General features: G+C 37.2%; 1 long non-coding RNA gene across 1 annotated transcript; it reads right to left on the reverse strand.

The window, feature by feature from the left end:
- Positions 1–11,175: 11,175 nt before the first annotated feature.
- LOC137851079 (uncharacterized) lies at positions 11,176–22,182 on the reverse strand. The gene is made up of 4 exons (XR_011092989.1): positions 22,038–22,182; positions 19,363–19,461; positions 18,074–18,163; positions 11,176–12,551 (listed from the first exon to the last, which is right to left on the reverse strand). It is a non-coding gene; the product is annotated as an uncharacterized lncRNA (long non-coding RNA).
- Between the last annotated feature and the right edge of the window lie 359 nt (positions 22,183–22,541).

Genomic DNA, 22,541 nt, shown 5'->3' on the forward strand with positions numbered 1-22,541 from the left:
TGTGAACAATGTATTAAACTACAGACTAATGGAAATTTTTCTAGTATAAAAACCATGACTTATCAGTTCTGCAACTTCATGACAGAAAGATTTATTGACAAGTGTGCATGAGAATAACTTCAGAAACTCAGCAGCAGCAATGCTAACAACTAACAGTGCTTCAACCACCTGTCTTAAAAAATTTCCACAAGTAAAAATATATACTTAGTATATGTATATAGTTGATCATTATGACAGGTGTTGCTACTTCCCATTGAAAAACATAAATAACAATTAATTACGACTATTAAAAAAGGATATGTCATTTGCTTTTCTAGTTTTCATTCTACTTCCCAGAAGAGAAATGAATTGCACATAATGTTATCAAACCCACCTTTTGGTAAGCCTTTACACCTCTTTAAGGTTTGAAAAGGATTTCTCAGGAAGTATGAATTGATACACAAGAATAAAACCAGAAAATAAGAAAGGATGACACATTTAATTGCTCCAAATGGTTCCTAATTTATGGTTTAAATTAGTTGGCAGAATTAAGCCATTTCACTGAATCACCAAGTTCAGCAAAATAAGCAGAAATCCACACCCCACCAGGCTTGCCCTACTGCAACCAGCAAATATGCATAAGCAACAGTCACTGAAGAAAAATTACCAAACTCCCCCTGTGACAAGCAGGGCATTAGAAAGTCTCATGTCCCTTCCACAGCCCCAGAGAAGGGCTTTTTCCAGGTTGTTTAAAATTACCTTTTATAACATCACTGCTGCAGTAGGTAGAGACTCCCAAACGTTGTCCTCTCTGAGATATTATTTTTCAGTTTTCTGACCAACTTTTAATACTAGCTCTATTTTTTTTCTTCATGCTAACTTTCTATCTTCAGTTTAAAGATTTTGAGATAAATTAGCAGAGAAAAAAGTATTTAACTACTTTGGAGAAAAAGGTTAGGCAGTTTGTTTTTACCTTTTTGTTTTGTTTGTTTGTTTGTTTGTTTTTGTTTGTTTGGTTGGTTTTTTGTTTGTTTTTTTGCTGAAGCACTCTGACACCAGAAGAAAGACTTCATATATTTTCCGAAGGAGTCACCTTGAGCTGGAAGAATGCAGGTCATGTGGAAATTTCCCCAAATGGTACTATGTTGAAAGCTTTTGAATATCTCAAGTAGTGCCTTGAAAAGACTTGTCAGATCTGGGAAGGTGAAATCTCCATAGAGTTTGCTAGCCTTGAGCAGCAGAACTCAGCACATCAGGTCCTGCTTGTGTGCCAAGGCAGCCAGGAAGAGAAGAACTGGGGGGAAGGAAGGGAAAGAGGGCTATCAGGCTGGGGAGATGGGATTTGGAGATACAGAGGCTGACATAAGCAGCTGACTGTTTGCCTGCAGCCTTTACTTAGAATAAGAAGTAATAACTGTAGAAACTACATTGAAAATCTGTTTGTTTTTTTTTATGGTAATCTCTCAAGAGAGATTACTGTCGAGGAAAATAGTCTGTGATTTTTAGCTTGTGAAGAGAAACAGTAAGGATTATAGTTATGATCACTTAAATACCTTTTCCTACCTATTCAATGTCAACATTTCTTTCTTAGTATTTTCAGTGGCAACTCAGCATACAAATAATTGCATAATATAAAATAAATCCAGTTTAAAATGCAAAGGTTTGCATAATATCCCCCCAGTATTTTCCAAAATTCAGACATAAAGCAGGACCTTTCAGATTTAGTCCGTCTAGCCTGGAGCAATTTAAGGCTCCCCAAATCAGACTAGAAGCAAGGGGCAAAGATCCAGGGCTCAGGTCATTCTGTAGGGAATAAATAAATAAATAAATACATAAATGAGCATTTGATGTGAAGACTTATGTGAAGTAAAATGGACAGAGAAACTGGAAGTGGACTGGAGGCAACTAGGACAGCTTCAATGAGTCCGGACACAACTGAGAGCTGTTTCAGAAGAACAAGGAATGGATACAGTCACAGAATGACCTCAGTCAGGGTTGGAAACAGTCTGAAAAGGAATTTATGTGAGTTGGAGAGGTAGAGGCAGAAAAGACCACAAGGATGGATTAACTATCAGACACAGTTTTTCCTGAGTGACATTGAAAAGATCTAGAGATTTACACTCCTGCACAAGCTATTTCTGTGATCCGGGCCCTCATACACATCCAGTCTGACTAATTTAACCTCCTCCTCTCTGGTCTGGCAAATTTCCTTTAACCAAACATTTACTCTTTTTCTCCTCTATTAAACCATTTTACAGTCTACTTTTCTTCTGCAAGCCTTGTCCAGCAGGATGACTCCCAAGCAAAAACATTCAATAGTTATGTTCATGCTTTCTTCCATGTTCTTTTTTAGTTCAGAATTCCGTGGATTATTTTATTTTCCACCTCATTGCAAGGCAGATGAGTAAATTAATCTATTTCTAATGCTATTATAGTTACAGGTTTATAAAAAGGATACTTTGAAGTAAATCTCTCTAGAAAAATTGAAATTGGACTTGAAACAAATGATCTTCTGAAGTTCTATGCTTCATAGTGATTTCGCTGCTCCGAAGCCTGCAGGCACTCAATAGTGTTCCCAATAGTAACCTGGTTATCCAATGGTGTCATTTTGTTACCCCATTTGTTACCCCCATTGATTACCTGCTTTTCTGTAGTCTTGTACAGAGAAATTGTTACTGCAGTGGGAGTAAATTTTTCCAGGCAGGACCATCATTTTGAAAAACCTTTGTTCCTTGCTAATGCCTTGGCAAATTGCTGGTTTAGCTCCATCACCATGAAATTAACTTATTTTTGACATTGACAGAATAAAGATTATTTTTTTAAAAAACAGCAGAAAATCTGTTCTTGATTGAAGGCTTTTTTTCCCTGCCTCTGACATTCCCCTCCACTTTCCTCCCCTTAAGACCCCATAGTCTTTGGTCTGCTGAGGTATTTGGAGAAGAAAACAGTCACTATTTCACAAACTAGTTACATAGTTCCGGTAGCCAACAGGACTAATAAAACTGAGGTAATAAAAGCAAAAGTAAAGATAGAGAGAAAATTCCTACTATTTTCCAGGCAACAGAAAAACACCCATTGGCTACTTCACCATCATGACAGTGCCTGTAATTTCCAGTATTTTTGGGTTTTAGAAAACACAGAAAATGTTTGATACATGAAAGATGGATTTTTTTTATTGTATTTTTCAATTCTTGCTTAACTGCACATCCTGTTGTGTTTTTTGTTTGATTGTTTTAATTTTAGTCAGTTTTTAACCTAACTTTTATGTGGAAAACCTTTTGTGTAAGTTTTCACAAGAGTTTGGTGAATTGCTTCTTTGTTGTTAACAGAAGAATCTGAATATGGAATGGCAGTAACTCTGACATTGTGTGCTTATAATTAAAACTACAAAAATTAGCCATCATGCATAAGTGTCTATGGAAAAGAACATTAATTTAGTGTGAAAGCGTATTCATTTTTAATTTTGAAATCTATTGTGTTTATGGACTTGATTTAATAGAGTGTTTAATATTTGAAAGCGGGGGGCAAGGACGGATATTCTGTTGTATTTTTTAATACCAGAAAAGTTGCAGATATAACAAATATTTATTTTGTAATAATGCACACATAATCTTCATGTTTAATCTAGAATGTGAAGCGATAAAACAACTTAATGGTCTATCTGGTTTATATATGTTCTACAGAGATGACACGTTCCCAGCCTAGAGAAAAATGCAGAGCAACATGTTGATATCGAAGTTAATCAACATGTTATTCCCAGTGGACCACTCTATCACAGACTTAGAAGCAGTAATGGATTGGCAAAAATGCACTGTTCCAAGTAGATAAACGATGCTCAAACCAACATTTAGAAAACACAAATTTATTAAACACTTCATCATATAGTGCATTTTTAAGTGCACTTTGGAAGGAATTAAGCATACATCACTTCTGTCTGATCCTACTTTCCAGATATAAATAATAAAAGAGGACACTGTGCCCCAGATAACTAATCTAAACCAAGCCAGGTCAGTGGTCATCACAGAGACCTTTCAAAACTCATAAATATTTGAAAAATAAAATAAACTGTCCGAGTAGCACTGAAACAATTCCTGTCCTATTTAAAACCTTCTTCTTCAACCTCTCCATCATATGGGGTTCCTAATGTGTGCTCTTTTCTCTATCCAACCATCCAATTTTACCAAACTCATTCACATCTATTAAATATTTCTGATTATTCTTTTGACAAGCTGGTTTAAAATTGACTAATAGGTTTAAAACCATTAGGAGAGAAAGAGAGAGAGAGAGAAGTAGAAATTGGATGTGGTTTTATTCATTTTCACCTGCAAACAATCAGTTCACTCTAAAACCTGAATTATAAATATTCTATATGTAGGAAAGTAAGAGTACAGCATGGCCAATCATGGAATATCTTCACAGTTAATCAATTGCATACAGTTGGAGGTTAAAAGAAGACAGAGAGGTTAAAATGCATAGAAATTTCTCCCATTTCAAGAGGAATGTAACGTAGAAAAATGGGTCCCTACAGTGGAATTCACTGGAGATTTGGATTGTAGCAATGGCAGAAAAAAAAGTAGAATCATCCAGCAATGACCGGGTAATCTATTTTGTTGATAGGTACAACCTAATGATAGTCTGCAACATTCATGTTGATTCACTGCTTCCATCTGCCAGAAGGAAGAAGATGATAAAAGCTGAAGAATGTTTGAACACGAGAGAGAAAACAGGAGAATTGCTGAGGGAAAATAAATAAATAAATAAATAATGAATGAATGAATAAAAACCCTGAATATGAACTAACTAGAAAAAGAAAAAGAAAAAGAAAAAGAAAAAGAAAAAGAAAAAGAAAAAGAAAAAGAAAAAGAAAAAGAAAAAGAAAAAGAAAAAGAAAAAGAAAAAGAAAAAGAAAAAGAAAAAGAAAAAGAAAAACTATATGTACAAGGGGTTTTATCCCATGTAGGACTAGTTTAATTACAGAATCTGCTTGTTCAAGATAGATTATTCAAGGTTTATGAAGTTAAAATGTTATTTGTAATCAATGAAGATCAACAGGAGCAAGAACTTGTTTGAAAAATCTGCTTTCAGAATAAAGGAAGAAAACCATAAGATTGTTCATAAAAATTAGAATATATATTAGAAAGTAATTTTATTGTACTCAGGCCTCATCTGTGGTTAGTGAAGAAAGAAAGGTATTGCAGCCACACCAAAATGAGACAAGGGCATTGAAGGGCAGCCAATGTCCATTCAGTGAAGAAATAGAAGTGCTGTCTCATTGTGAAAAGGTCAAAATTAAAGAGAAAAAGAACACTAAAAAATATGGAGAAGACCAGGGTTTTAGAAACAGATGTTTTTGTTTCTGTTTTTGTTTTTGTTTTTTTGTTGTTTGTTTTTTTGTTTTTTAATTAAAAGGAGAAGTTTAATTAAAAGAAGAACAATAATGAGAAAGCTTTTGCTTTCTGCAGTTAGGAATAAGCAATGATCAGCTACATAGCTGAAAGATTTGGAATAGACAAGAAAGCAACAAACAACTTGGAACTTAGAACTTAGTTTTCTCCGAAGTTACCTTTCTAAGAAAAAGCCATATCTTACTTATATTTTCAGAAAACCATATTATGCTGATTGCTTTCAGTTCAATTATTGTTATACTTGCTTCATTGTTTAAGTAATCAACATTATGGTTTTTGTTGTTTGTTTGTTGGTTTTTAAATACATTGATATTTATGAGTTTTCTGTCCAACATAATTAGTTTTGCATCCTTTGTAATGTTTCTACCATTGACAGTATTGGTGGTACTTTGAGTAAGCTTACAATCTATTTATTTTAGTTACATTTACTTGCATTATTTTTATTAAATTTCTGAGATGTTTAAAGAAGATACTTTACAAGAAATAATGCATGACATATATTATATCTACACTTTGTCTGGAAAACTCAGTTTCAAAATTAGTAGGAAACAGGAAACAAGGATTTGAAACTAAGAAATAAAACAGTAGATTACTGTTTTTGTTTGTTTTGTTGTTGTTTTGTTTGTTTGTTTGTTTTTGTCCAGCACAGCTAAAATTGTAATTTATAACACTACATAGATTAGTTAGAGATTTTTTTTCTAGTTATGGAAATTAATGTAGACTGAAGATTGGACTGAAGATTTTTTTTTTATACACATTTCTAAAACTGGCAGAAGTCTCGGGACATCCTTAAATCACAAGGGAAAGGACGTAATCCTCAGAAATGATGGCAGACTTGCACTGAAATTATAATTTATAAAGGGTAATGTATGCGAAAGAAAACAGATAAAATAAATCCTATGAAATATTTTGCAAAGCAAATTGTAGTGACAGACTCTAGTCCTTAGTTGTGAAGAAAAGCAAATTCGTTCAAAAAGGAACTTGCTAAAATTAACTTAGGACACTTCTGATCCTTGAATCAGGCTCGTGTGGTTCGGATGCAAACAATTTTCTTCTCAAGTAGCTGATCAAAGAGCCTGGAAAGGGCTCATCGCTATACTAGATGTGGTCACCAGGGGCTTCTGAAGAACCAGAGACCCCAGAGAACCCCCTTAGCTGAGAGCAGCACAGGTCAGAGCCCAGCCCCTTCCCCATGCACAGTCCAGGAGCACAGCTGTCAGCCTTGAGGCAAGGCTGGGATTCCCATGGGCCTGACACAGGGAAGCAGTGCTGCCCAATCAAGACTTACAGTGACCTTATGTCTAGGTGCCCTCATGTTAGGCATCTGTTATATTGTGGTCCTAATTTCTGTATTGGAAGCTAACAGGAAGATGAAGAATACTTGTCTTTACCCACAAACTACTTTTCCTGTTCTTAGTGGCAAGAGACACATTAAAGCCAGCTGTGTAAGTGACAGGAGCTTTCCTTCTGCCTAACCCGGTTATTTGCTATATTATTTCCACCCAGTATGAATTAATCACATTGTTTTGGTTTGGTTTGGTTTTCTTAATCGAGGTCTCTAACATTTTAGATCTGTCATCTGACATTTATGTGCCAGGAACTCCCAAAGTTACTCTGTGCTGACCTTTCTTCCAATTGTAAATTTTCAATTAAAAGAGAAGTGTGATGAGAAGCATTTAACATCCATAACTACCTCCTGCCATTACAGGCAGCAAGGAAATTTGTTATCTCCTCTTAGCATATGCTACTTCTGTACAGCACAGAGTCACCAAGTCACCAGGCCACCCTCTCTCCCAAGCAGAGAGAAATTAAATAATTCCCAAATTTCAGTTCTGAATGAGATATAAATACCAAGGCCTGTCCTATAAATCAGGAGTGCCACAGGAGACTCGTGGCAGGCAGTGACTCATGGTCATACATGTTTTCAGTACCCACAGAAAAGACAACCACTGCAATGGAAAGTGCTTGAATGGTCCAATTCACAGGAGAATGGTGAGCATATTCCATATCCATAGTAGCTTCAGTGCTCATTAGCAGAAAGTTTAGCATGACCCAGAATTAATATTCTTTATTCTGAGCTTTCCATGCATACAGAGCAATAGACTACAACTGATGCAAATTGCTTAAACACCATAAAGACCTTGCAGCCCACCTCAGGGTCTGGGAGGCCCTCTCAGTGCACTGAGCATTTGCTGTTAAAATGCTCAGTTAGTGCTCTAAATTTCCTCCAGTCAGTGGGAGAGATGCTGGGTTTAGACACAAATGAGGTTAGCTGACGTGGTGCTGAAGATGGCTACTAAATCATGAAGTTTCAGATTATATTTCTTAAATTTATGGCAATAAATCATGAACAGGTTGCCTAAATAACCTGTGGATGCCCCATCCCTGGAGGTGCTCAAGGACAGGCTGGGTGGGGTTTTGGGCAACCTGGTCTGGTGGGAGGTGTCCCTGCCCACAGCAGGAAGGTTGGAACTGGGTGATCTTTAAGGGCCTTTCCAACCCAAGCCTTTCTGTGATTCTATATGAAATCATGCAGTTCACTTCAAAGCTGTGTTTTAGAGAAGAGTTCAGTCCCAGCATAAAATTAGTTTGAAGAAAAACCCAAAGCATATGCAGGGCTATAAACAGAATAAATGTCATTAACTTTTCTAAAACAAAGTACTGTTGCTGAACCCAAAAGAATAGCAAATTGTTCTCCAAAGAATGCTTGACCGAACTATATTTCTGTAGCTAAGAGGTCAATAAAATGCTTCATAAATTTAGGGATATCTATTAGGTCTTGATGAATAAATTAGTCTATAGCCACTGTAACCAGGCAAGTGCTTTATTTCTTGCTTTCTTTAAAAAGTTAATAATCACATTTAACAATCACATAGTTCAGATGATTTGTGCCATTTGATTAGACAAGTACTTCATGCCTGCAGACTCCTAGTGTTATTCTTCTCTCTAATATCAAAGTTATTTTTAAAATATGGAAGAAAAATTCTTGAGAACTGAAGATTTTTCTCCCTGAGAAATCCACATCCATTCAGTACGTTAGATTCTGGTGTTACATATAAAAAGTTCAGAACATATTCACTGATCTATGGAGACTATGGTCCTACAGTGTACAAAAAAATCATTGATGTTTCACAGACAGTTATTTCTTCCCCCTCTCCAGCTGGAATATATTCTGTCTGGAGAGAATGAAGGAAGGTCCCTGACCTGCTAAAGTTGACTGTGATCACTGAGAAAATTTTCATGCCCATGGAATTTAACATTCTTGTTTCTGTTTATTTTCCCTGAAAATTCATCTTGAGAAAAGAATTTACTTTGAAATTGCTGCAGTATTTTACTTCTCCAGTGTATCAGTACATATCTACAGTTGAATGTAACAAATGAATTTTTGAATTAAAATTATTTTTGTCACCAGGAGATGAATGATGTTGAATATGTCCACAGAGTTATCTTCTTTCACTGTATGCAGAATACTCTAGTTCATAAGGTACTGAGAAAATGGCACTATTGATTGTCATGATAACTGTGTCTCAATAGACTGCATGAATTTAGAAATAAAAAATCACTTTTTTAACCATCTGCAGCTTGGAGAGTCAGCACAAACTGGAAGACTAGGAGGATTTTATATTCTTTTTATTATTTTTTTTCCTTATGACCAAGAATAAGCATTTTGCAGACCAAATCTTACCCTTGGTAATATTTCAGTAATTCCAGTGTCTTTACCATCTGCTTTTGTGACAGCTGTAACACTGTCATACCTTGTGCAGTGAGATTCAACAGCTCATCACCTCCTTCAGCAGAGGGTATGTATCATACCAGCTAATATTTCTTTACTGTGGCACTAACTGGTCCTTTGCTTGAATAAGAAGAGTCACACTCTGAAACATGATCAGAAGGTTATTCCACCTGAACACGGTTTACCCTAGGAGTCCCTGGGTTTTAGGAACATGATCAAAAGGTTATTTCATCCAATCAAGGCTTACCCTGGGTTTTCTAACATGGTGAAATTCTAAAGAATGTAAAACTAATTATAAACACTTAATCTGTTTTCATACAACTGTTATTGTCTAGGGTGAGAGGGTAAGGTGGCTTTTAACATTATTTAATAAAATGTTTTAATTATCAGACATTGTATGATGAATGAGAATGTCAGGAGTTTCACTAAATCCGATTTCCTGGTTTCACTAAATCCGATTGTATCCAAAATTGTCAACCATCACCTGCCACTTCTGCCAGTCTCAGCCAATGAAAAATGAATGACTATAAGGAAGTCAGGCTGGTATTTTTTCAAGCAGATACAAGAGCTTCAGAGAAATGCTCTTCTGTGAGTCTATAAACAATTTATCTTTAGTATAGCACAGCTGTGCTTTTTAACCATGTAAACAAAATATCTGTAGCACCAGCAAACTGCACACTGCTCTTTGACATCCAGCTGGTTGTCCACCAGGACTTGGAATGACAATGTTTTATACCTACACTGAAAAAATGTTGATGGATAGACTTATACACACAACAACTTTTAAACCTTGCCCCTTTACTGTGTCTGTAATGCCAGCAGGAGCACTTGTTCCCCTGTTGAAGGTGAGCCAAAGACTTCGTGCTCTGGACTGCATTTCTCCTCTTCATGGCCAGCAAGGCACCCACCAGCAACACATGGGACTGTGTGCTGCCTTAGCCCCGTGCTACTGCAGGGGATGGAAGTGTGATATTTACTTCTGAATGCTGCCAAGCATGAGTTACACAAATGACCAATGCTGCAAAGCTGTCCAAATTTAAAATAAATAAATAAATATATATATATATAAATAAATAAATAAATAAATAAAATAAAATCAAGACAGTGAGCATGAGATCTTTAAGATATTTTTTTCTGATTCTTTTAAACTTTACCACCAGTAGCAGCTATAATCTTTGTTCTTACATTAAAATACAGATTTTTTTTCAACCACAACTTCTTGGCATAAGACCGGAAAGGCGTCAATGTTGTCCAATAAGACAACATGTATTAATGTCAATGCTCTTATCACTACAAAAATGTTTCCAGAACTGGTTAACCAGTTTTCTTCACATTTGGATTATTTTTGAGATGTCACTGGGACTCAAAACACAAGTCCAAACCAAAGACTGACTTCTCCTTAAAATATAATTAAAAGTCCAGTTTGTATCTTTAAAATACAATTTCAATTAAAACAAATGCCTGAATAAATATTTGTCACAGAACCTGTCTCAGCACTTATTCAGTCCAAACAATAAAAAGCTGAGTAGTCAAACAAGAGCAGTGTTGTGCATCTTGTAATGTGCATACATATTTGCAATGAACACAAAAAAAATGTTTCATCTCAGCAGCCCTCGGTTCTGATCCAAGTTTTAATTTATTTTTTTTTCAATAGTATTTTTAATGTTGATTCTGGTATCAAAGTGTTCTTTTAAATTTTATTGGCAAGCAGACAATATTGTCAGAACATATTTATTAATGGACAAAAATTTGATAAAGTATTTTTGACTTGAGTGAATCTCACAAGTTCTTATGGAATACATAAGATACGTATGCACAAACATATCAAACAAACGCGCACACATATATACATGGATAATATATATATTATTAATATACATGTATTGTATTAATGTATACTATATATTATATTATTATATTAATATATTAATACATATTCTATATTAATATATTATATTAATATATTAATATAATATATATTGATGTATATACAATTAATATACATTATTATTAATAAATACATTATCCATGTATATATGTGTGCGTGTTTGCATGTGATTATATGCAAACATGCATATACACATAAATATGCTTGTATAAAACTATAAAAGTTTATTTAAAATGTTAAAGCTTTTTTTGTGCTTCTTTTATTTCCCATAAAATTTTTGGATTATTGAGAAACAATGTTTAACTTGAATTATCATGGTTGTAATTTACTTATATAAGAGCAGCATTTTCAGTGTGGAGAGCTCCCCAGGCAGGCATGGAAGAGACAGAAAAGGCAGAGGGAAAGATATTTGGTTCTGACTTGGTTTCATTTGCAGAGCTCTCCTTCCTGTGCATGTGCATTACCATGGAGATTTTAAAGGAGATGAAATGTTTCATTACCTTCAGGATTTCTGCTTCACACAGGGTACATATTCATGAGAGAGATGTGGTGAGAAGATAACTATAGCTTTACTTGCCATGATTAGCACAAACTGGAACCAAAGAGTGTCACACCACTGTTTTTGAGGCAATGAGGTCCTGCAGGAGCTCAGGTTCCACTTTTATCTGTCCCGACTTGTTTGTGACTTTGAAAAAGTCCAGCTGGATATCTTGTTTGTTAAGGCAGTAATATTCCTCAGCCTTACGATGACAAGTTGGAGGTGAGCTAAAGAACATCTCAATTGTGATAGACTAAAAAGTTGTAAAAGAAAATAAAGTCTTAATTCAATTCTGGGTCAGATCAGAAATTCTTTAGTTTGGAACCAGGCTGAAATTAGATTTATTTTCTAAATTTTAATCTGTTGTTCTCTCCTACACCCACCTGTTTTTTGAATGGTATTTATATTCCATGTGTCTCTGTGGTGGGTTGACCTCATCTGGCTTCTAGATCCCCACCTAGCTGCTCTCTCAACCCTGCAACCCCCCCACACACACTCCCCGCCACCCACTCTCGGCAGGACAAGGGGAGAAAATAAGATGGAAAAGCTCAAAAGTCAAGATAAGGATAGGGTTATCACTCACCATTTACTATTGCAGACAAAACAGACTTACCCTGGGGAAAATTAATTGAATCTATTGACAATTAAAATAGTGTAGAATGGAGAGAAACAAAGACAAAACTAAAAACACCTTCCCCTCACCCTCACTCTCTTCTTCCTAAGCTCAGCTTCACTCCACAATTTCCAGTTTTCCTACCTCCTCCCCCCAAGCTATGCAGGGGGATGGGAGTGGGAGCAGCCATCAGTCTGTAGCACTTCACCTCCATCCTCCTCACACTCTTCCCTTGCTTGTGATCCCTACCACAGGACACAGATCTTCATGAACTGCTTCAGTATGGGGTCCTCCATGGGCTGCAGCTTGGGTATCTTCCCCACAAGGGTCCTCTCCACAGGCCGCAGGAAAACTTCTGCTCTGGCACCTGGAACAACTCCTGCCCTCCTCCATACCTGAGAATGCATAAGAAACAAGATTCATAAAACAACGTGGAGTGCTTGGAAAAAAACGTGCTGAAGAACTATCGTTATACTTTACAGGAAAGAAAGAAGCATTTTGTGAATCTTTTTGCAATCGTATTTGCTCCAATATCTTTGGCATTTGCTAAAGGCAATATTTACCATTTTGCTTCATCACACCACATCATTCACTTTTAGTACCACCTGAATGACATGACACTTTTCAAAACCCACGGTGAAGGCAGTAAATCAGTCTAGTGGCTAGAACAAATTATTCATTATTCAAGCACCAGTGTTATTGACAGTATATCAAAAAGGTCAAACGAGCAGATTAGAGATGTGAGGTATGAATTAAACATATCAGATGATCTTTATGGTAGTGAATACATTTCACACTGGCAAAAGAAGTGTGTACATTTTCTGTTAACGGATTTGTGTGCATCCTTTGCACTTTCTGTTTGAGGAAGTGCAAAATAAGTTTGGAGAGAAGCAGATGACAAGCAACGAGATAATAATGTGAAATTTTTCACATAATTTTAAAGGGAAATGTTGGCTGAGATAGTTGTAATGGAAAGAACAAGTGTAATTTTTAAACCTCATAAATGAACAAAACATTTCTGACTGAAGAGATGAGTCAAAATTTTGTGTACATAGATACCACGTATACCAATAGATAATTTTCCTTTTTTAATCTTTAAAGTATTCTTTAAAGTGCTTGCAGCAATGAAATTCACTATGTAGGCTGTATGCAATCATTGCTAATCTAGAAACCATAATTTTAAAACAGAACATTTTAAACAAAGTCCACAGACCAGAGAACCCAGACACAGGAATATATAATCAAGACACGGAGAGTAATGCAAATTTCTAATCATTATGTTAAGCAGCTCAGGTTAATCCGGAAAAAAAAAAAAAAAAGAAAAAAAGAAAAAAATAATCCAGAGTCCAGAGGATGGGAAAATTCAAGTTGGAAGGTCCTGTGGGGGTCCAGCTGCCTGCCTGAACTGAGCTGAGCCATGAGGACCATCCAGGTTGCTCAGGGAAAAACCCTTTTCAGTCAGAGAAAAACTCCTGTGCTTGTTGTCTCATGTCCTCTTGCCCTGCCCTGTTGGGAAATGCCTGGCTCCATCCCCCAAGCATCTCAAAGGTCTTCTGCTGAACTTGCTTGATCAATGTCTTTTTTTACTTGGGGGACACAAAACTCAAATCTAAACATGGTCTAATGAGTGTTGAACAACAGGAGAGCATCATTTCCTTCAGCCTGTGTGTTGTACTGCTGTTGACACCACGCAGGATGCCATTTGCCTTCTTTCCACCCAGGCACACTGGGCTCACGTGCAACTTCAGGTCTGCTCTAGCCCTGGGGACCTGTTCAGCAGAGCTGCTCCCCTGCCAGTCCATCCCTAGCCTGCATCACTCTCAGCCTTTCTGCCTGCCCAGGGACATGACTTCACAGCTGTCCTTACTGAATTTCATAGGTTTATTGTTGGTTCACTCCAGCCTGTCCAGCTCAAACTGGATATCAGCCCTACTTTTGAGCATATTGACTGATATCCCCAGTTCAGTGTCATCTGCACATCTGGTTATGGTGCACTGTCTGTTCCTCCACATCATTGATAAAGAAGTAAAATGAGAAAGGCTGCAGGATAACCCCTGTGGTGCTCTGCTTCTCACCAGCCTCCAGGTAGAGTACGACCCATTAACCACCACCCCCTGAACACAACTACCCAACTGGCTTGTAGGGCTTGGCCGTGGCAGGGAAACACTTGTTAGACAAATAATGAATAACCTCTGCTGAAAGTGCTGGGCGTTTCATTATCCCAATCTGACAGACAGTAAGGTTTTTCCTAACTCGGGTTTCTTGCCAGATTAACTGTGCTTTGCAGATGTCACAGAAAGAGAAGAATCAAATTAAACAGTCTTGTTTTTACACATGAGACTATTTATGTTGTACCAGGCCATATTAGTGCTCATAGCTCCAAAACAATAAAATACACATTTGGACAAAAAAGAGAGAATAGTGACCAATAAACCATGGGACACTGTGCAGGGAATAAACAATCATAAAATGCCACTGAGATATATCTCACAATAGAAAGACATATTAGTCTGAACCTTATGGGATAGTTGGGCTATTTCTACTGCTGGTCTTTTAGGCTTTAAATGACCAAATTTTCACAGGAAATTAAAGGAAATAGAAAAAGAAAATAACTATGGCTGCATCTGCAGCTGTACACGAAGTATGAGAGCTGAATCAACAATGGTGCTACAAGAATAGCAGTTACCTTTGGCCAGAAGAAATTCATCCCAGGGGACATCAGATCACCAGTTAAAGAGATCAGTGACAGCTTCAGGCAATTACTGTTGAAACACCTGGATGCCTCTATTTCACAGCAGAGCAGTAGCTGACTTTCTGCTCACAATACCTTTTGAAAGTACTATATAGGGATGATGTGCATGTTCCTTGTGATCATGTATACACATCTTTTTATACATTCTAAAATGTGTATAGACTTTATAAACATAACTGTGTTATAAGCTCAGTGACTTCCTTGGAAGACAGTGGCATATCCCATCCCTCAGATTTATTCTTGCTATATAACTTGTAGGTCCAAACCCCTCAAATGACCTGCTCTGTTGCTGTCATCATGATAAAACTCTACAGCGCCTAATTTGCATTGATTTATTTTTGTACTCTTCCACTCAGGGTTTCCCTTTTTAATATAATATCTGCATTTAATCTAAACAACTGCTTCTTTATTTGTTAAATCAATCAAGCAGCAGTCCATCTGCCTAGCAGAGTTCCTGATGCAGGATAGTTCTCTGGAATATTCTCCTGTTCTGATTTTAGAAGCTTGATCAATGCAACTTCCAGCACACACACTATTGTTTTGGATCCAGATTGCGTTTTTTCTCTCAGTAAGTGACATCTTACCATTCTTATTTACACTCACATATAAGAGGGAAAACAACATGTTTGGATCTTGGAGCTGCTTCACGGCTTTCATTTGAGCTTTTCTCCCACAGAGCCTACTCTCCACCTCGAGACATCCCAAGGACCAAATTAATGAGCACAACATCTTGGGCCCTGTTCCTGTTCCCTGGAAGTGCTGCTTCCCTGGAGCCACAGTACCAGATTACTGCTCTTTGCCCAGACACTCCAGGTTGCTAAGGCCCATGGGGAAAACCTCTGTAAAGTTTAGAAGAAAATCTCTCTGAAGAAGGCATTTTATATCTCTGATCACACATCTGTGCTGCTATCACAAACATCTGAGACTCACTGAAAGCTAAAAACATGCTATAGCCCAAATCAAAATAATCATAAAACTCTATTACAGACAACACATTGCATAAGCAGTCAAACCACAGATGGCATTTGCATTTTCACCTTCAGAAAAAAAAAAAAAAATCTAATTTTATTTCAAATAAAGCTAACACAACGCTTAAGAACAAACTTAGCTAAACATGTAATAATGAAGATTATTTGTATTTGCAAATTAATCCTTTCTTCATTGCCATTTTCTAAAAGTATTATTTTGGACAGTCAAGCATACTACATTTCCATATCTGATAAGTGGTGAAAGCCTCTAAATCTTTTGAGAGTATTTTCTTGTATCTGCAGACCAGCAGAGCCCTGTCTGTTTTTCTCTGTATGTTTTCTAACAACCATCACTGGCTTACAAAGGGTTAAGAATATCATAATTTCTAGCTAGTCTTCTGCCCACTGTCACCCTGAGGTTTTTTGACGTTATATTTTTCAAGGTTTGTACCTTGTCTGGAACTTTCCAGCCCCCTTCCCACCCTCATTTGCATTTTTTCAATTTGAATGTGATTTTACAGTGTTTTGTCACCAACTCTAATCTGTCTAGGTAGCACTGAGCTATTCTTTTGATCTGAATGCCTTTTACATTCTGTTATTCCTGTGGATGTGTTGCAAACATACTGTTGTTAGAAGGATATTTTCCAAAGACCTGCACGCTCCACCTCTGAGCTAAGTTACTCAATATACATTACGTAACACTGTATATATCTATATATAAATACATAGATATAGATTCAAAAGGTTTTTAAAATGGGAAGCTTGACTGCCTTTTTCCAGCACATTCAGTAAGCTAGCAGTGTCCGAGGTCCAGGACTGTCATTCTGGCACCTTCCATAAGTCTCAAATGTAATGTATCCTCTAACAAATCTAATACATCAATTCAGAAATAAAAGGGATATTAAAGCAATCAAATGGGCTTGGAGCCTACTAAATTGCCTTTTAAACTAAGAGTATAATTTTATCTGTGTCACCTCAGTTTGCAATCACGTACACTGATACTCAGGCTTTGTATGAGCAAATTTTGCCTGTGAATTTTGCTTCATCTTTCTGCCTTCACCTCAGAAACTAGATAAAATCAATGCTATGTTTCAGAGTTTGCGGCTGGCTTGATGCTGTTAGTTGACAACAGAAAACAAGATTTCCCACGTGCCGCAGAGGGACCCATAGCAGGGCTGACACGCTGCAGGTGACCACATCACTAAGCCAGGTTCCTGAACATCCTGTGGACATCCTGAGCCAAGCCGAGATTTGCACAGCATCAGCCTGCAGTGTCTTCAGGAGGAGCAGCTCTCAACCAGCTCTGCCTCCAACATCCTGATCACAGGGTATCAGAAGGATTTTTGGGGCTGTGACTGTTCAGATAGGCTTCAGGAAGATGAGGAAAGATTAAGTTAATTCCCTGCTGGGCAGGTATCTCCATTACTGTTAGTTATTAGCTCTGTCAATGTAAATTAAATGTTCTCATTCTGCTAGTCTGTTACTTAAAATTCATTATGAATATTTTATAAAGTGTTGTTTGTGGCAAGTTCATTGTTTATTCATCGCACACATATGGCTTTGAGAAGTTACATAACCAAAATGCACATATATACACAGAGAAATATATACTTGCACATATTTATCTGGAGGGAATGTTTATCTAGCTGTTCAGCCCAGGCTTCTCAGGCCACAGGGAGAGACAAATTTAAGTACAAGCAAAGCCGCCCTGAGTCACCCAGAAGAGGCTCTTGCCAGTGAAACATTTCAGAATCATTCAACCACATGCTGCTTAAAGCCAGCATTTCTGGGGAAGCTCACAGGTGACCAGCCTCCCAGCCAGAAGTGAAAGAGGAAGACAACAGGAGAGGCTTTTGTCTGAACAGGCAAAAACTATGTGCTGTCTTAAATACCCCGTGAAAGGTCCTGATACCCCAAAACTGGAATAGAGCTGTGGAAGTAAGTCCCAAGACCAAGTTTCCCTTGGACATAAAATAGTTTCCTCTGAAGCATTATTTTAACCCAGTACTTTGGTGCACAAAACTGAAGTGATAATATTAGAGGTACTACCTTTCAAATATTAAATACATTAGTCTGTAAATTCCCAAGAGGCAGATGCCTGCAAAAATGAGTTTTCTCTGTTTCTTAAGGGTTCAGCATAAGGTTTCACAATCACCCACACACAGATTTAATTCACCAGTCACTCTGTTCCTTTTACCTTCATTATCACTGATTACAGCGTTCAATTTTAGAACCAAGTCTGTCAGTTCTGCAGAGCTATTTCTACTTGATTCTGACCAGAGGAGTGCTGAAAGGGAGGAGATAAGGTAATAAATATTGTTATTCTCACTTAAAAGTGCATGCACAACAATCAAGTAAATTTACATTAACGTCACTGAGAACTGTTAATTTCCTAGGCCATTTCTAGAGCTGGTGTAAATTGAAGTTGCTCATTTGAAAGCAACTGAAACTACAGGGTAGGTTGCTCCTTTGAAATGGCAGTGATTTATTCCAGCTGAGAATCTGATATAAACTAGAATCTGAATAAATAAATAAATAAATCAGTTACCGCTAAAAAAGTTAGCTTATATATCACCTGCTCAATAAAATGCATTTGCCTTAAGACAACCACATTTCCAAGTGCTTGTTTACAGAAGTACATGCATGGAGCTAAGAAACATTCATTTCTGACGAATGATGATACACAGAGCTGGCTGCAGCCTTCTGCTTGTACTGTGAATTTCCTCCTCCGCAGTCACTTAGCATAGGAGCAGGTGTCCCCCCCTCCCTTGTCCAGCTCTAGGTCATTCTGCACCACCAGAATTTTATCTCAGGTGCACTGTGGCAATGCTGAAGAAGCCAGCTAAAAGCAAGCGGGATCACACTCACTGTTTACCACACCACAGGGCCTGATTTTTAGACAGGCTGGGCACTAGTTGCCCCAAGTAAACATAGCAGCCTCTTGTGTAACCAGATGTCAGTGTCTCTGAGCTTGTCCCCTTTTATTTTCAATGAAGTGCCTTGTTTTAAATTGTGGGGGAGCACAAAATGCTGCCCACATTTCCTGTTACAGATGCTCTGGTCCTCCCACAGCCACATTTTTCAGGCTCCTGCTTATGAAGAGACAGGCTGAGCAGAGAGGTTGGACTAGATAGTCTCAGAGGTCCTTCCCAATATGAACAATTCGGGGACATAACTCAGTGAGGACACATGTCACCACACAAACACAGCCCATGTACACTTACTCCTTGATCAGTAGACAGATCTGCTGTTGCTGGCATCCCCCCAGGGTCTCAGAAGGAAAATTTCCAACCCTGACCCAGCATTAATTGTGCTTTTCTGGGCAATTGTTGGTCTAGCATCTAATCAGTTATTTCCTCAATCACCTTGCCATGATTTTGTCTACTCATCATCTCCAGCAGCCTTATGTATCTGCTGTTAGTTTGGAAAAACTACATTAAAGGTCAACAGCTTCCTTTAGGGCTGTATCAATTCTTTACAGCTAACCAGTGAGTTTTGGAGGTGTTGCTATCAGGCTTTTGGGTTTTGAGGGAATGCTGAAAAGACTCCTTCACTCAGATCAGCTTCTCAAGTGTCAATCATCATCTGGAAGTTCAAGATTTGTATTTTTTTTCCACACTTCAACACAAATCTGTTCCTTACCATCTTGACCAAATGTGTACAAATGTGTGCAATACAAAACCGCATGCAATGGAAAGCATCACTGAGACAGATTGTGCTAACTACAAATTAAGTCACGGTCCAGTCAGCTGTATAGTGCTAGTGACATATCCCTCTGTTTTCAGGTCAATAACAAAAAACACAAAGACTCCATTATGCGACACAACAGGAAAAAAAAAAATCTGAAAAGAAACAGCATCTCTAAAGGTCACTTATTGCACCCATCAAAAGAACAGAGCCCAGTGGTTTGCCATCCTATTGTACTATCTCACAGAGAGCAAGAGACTAGGAAAAAAAAATAAGATTAAATTAAATTAATTTTTTTGAAAAAGCAATAATGGAAGAAATTGTGTGATAGGACATCACAAAGAGGGACAGTCACATTTTCCAAAACTGACTTTTCTTTTTCTAAAGAAAAAAGGGGTCAAATAAAGTGAATCAATACTTTAGGCCAGAAGTAATTTCTGATTTTTGGAGAACATTTCTGGAATAAGAGACTAATTTCTAATGAATAAACTTGATATTTTAGGGAACAAATATAAATATAGATCTATTTTATCTTATATTCATATAGTTACCATTTTGGGGAGGGGAAAAAATTAGAGGAAATGGTCAGCTTTCTGTCTTGACATGCTACAGCACTGCCATGGTTGAACAGGAAAATGCTACTTTTTCCTAGAAATATTGTAACTCTGTGTGCAATAAAACCCAGCAGGCTAGTGAGCAATAAACAAAAGTATTTGTTATTAACTTGTGTTCTTCCTTTTGTTGAGTCTCATGTTTCTTTGCCAAGAAGAATATTATTTGTTTTCTTCCTTTACCTCCCAAAGGTTTTCAAATCTCTATGAATATTTCTTTATTCCTCAATTACACTTTTATATGTTTATATAAAAAAGCATAATTATATATCTACATAGACATGCTCACACGGATTGAGACATTTTTTATATAAGATACATAATATATTAATAATTTATAACTAATGCATATTAATTACCCAACACTTTTTCTTCTTTCACTTCCAGTGCTATGAATAAGGAAAATCATAGTGATTTACCATTTAAAGCTTTCTTAAGAGGTCTCCAATTTAGAAACACTGTGCGAGTGCCAGAAGTTTTGTATAACAAATGACAAACCCTCCCAAGATTTGTAACCAACAAAGATTTCCTAGCCAGGAAAAGACTGAGTTTCTTAGAAATACATGCCCGAGCCTTGTGTTGGGTCAGCTCTTCATGATAATTTGGAAACCATTTGCCAATTTCAATCAACTTTGTCCTTGGAAGGCACATAAAGGCACATCTCCGTATAGAGTCCTGTAAAATGGGGGGGGGGATTGATCCCAAATGAGAATAATTACTGAAGAAAGGGAAGTGCCACTCGGTACAGACAGTCCAGTGAGCTCAGCTCACCGAGCACTTTTTCTGTTCAACAGTTACCTGTTATCTGCTCTTCTCTTTACCTGTTTATTTTTCTGCTGGTTCTCCTCACTTCTCTTTACAAACAAGGGTTTATACAGGAATTTTAAAGTTTCAGCCTCCAGATAAATGTGCTTTTTTCTCAGCACATAACTTGCATACATTTTTAATTTTACAAAATGCATATATTTGAAAAAATAACAGTGGGCTTTTTCATTGGATTTAGCTGACTTTATTAGCTGTGGGAAGCAGCAGAGTAGCTGCCTCTGGCAACACAGAAAGGAGCAGATGTTGCACCAAGGTAGGGAGGTTATTTTCCTTTTTATATTCGACATCTGCTTTAATCTTCTTTGACCTGTTCAATGATTAAGCTCCAGAGAGACTGTTTGCACTTAAATGTTCCTGAAGACTCCTCTCCCTGGGAAGGATTCTGCACCTATTAGGAAGGATTTGATGATCTACCTATTCAGTAGTAACATCCTGCAGATAATTCTGCCACTTCTTTATTTTAAAAATAGCATGTTCCTCCTCTGTCACCTGATCACTGCTGTGTGTGGAACGAGCAGCCCACTGCACTGAGCATTACCATGTTATTCCATTTTTTAGATCCTTTGCTTATAAATTTAAGTCAGTAAGAAAAGCAGTCATAAATACACAGCATAAAGTGTAAGACTGGAGTATGTGCCTGTTACTATTACACAGCAAGTTTTTCATCTTGAAAATACCAGCATGTGAACACTAATGGAAGACAAGTGACCCTTAGTGACCCCTTTTAGTTGCATCACTAAGTTTCATCTACAATGTCCTTCAAATGCAAATGCTGGGGTTGTGTTTGTAATGAGATGCTGGGTATCTAACTTGCATTAGACACCTGAGTTTCAAATGACAAGAAAGAGTGTTGAAACACAATTTAGCTTGAATATGCATCTGAACCCCAAGAGCATCATCACATGAGGGATTTTGTTCACCTTTGAAAATGTAGTAGACAGCCTTAGAGCTATCGCATGGTCAGAGTGATCATAAGGAAATTAGATCAGAGTAACTGGATTGCTATTAATTATCATACTCTCGCTAAATGTAAAATACATTTTTTCCAGTAAACAAGAGCTCTGAGTGAAAATACTTGGTTATGGAAAGCTGCTCCCTCTAATCAGCCCTTGCCATTACACTGTTGGAGAGGTATGAACACAGACATATATATATCAATGACCTTTCTAGAGGACTGCAAACGGAACTGCAAAAAGAAAATATAGAAGTGGTTACTCTAACACAATTTTATCCTAAAAATTAAGGTCTCAGAGAAAGGCATTTAGATGTATGATAAAAAAGATATATTCATGCAGAAGAAGTTGAGGAATAATTATTGATATATTTCCAGCAGGAAGAAACTAAAAAATCTGAAGACAGACTTCAGCAGCCAGTCAAAATGAGTTATTTCCAGTTACATGTAATCATTCACTACTTTTCAACCTAGGGAACTGGGACTGTCTTCACAAGAGAGTTTAGTAGTTGGACTGCCTCTCTCTAATGGATTTCTATTCTCCTGAGGAAAATACATTTTTATAAAGAGAGAAGTAAAACTTTGATAAA

The sequence above is a fragment of the Anas acuta genome, chromosome 2 (genome assembly GCF_963932015.1).
Source record: "Anas acuta chromosome 2, bAnaAcu1.1, whole genome shotgun sequence".
In the NCBI taxonomy this organism is placed as follows: Eukaryota; Metazoa; Chordata; class Aves; order Anseriformes; family Anatidae; genus Anas; species Anas acuta.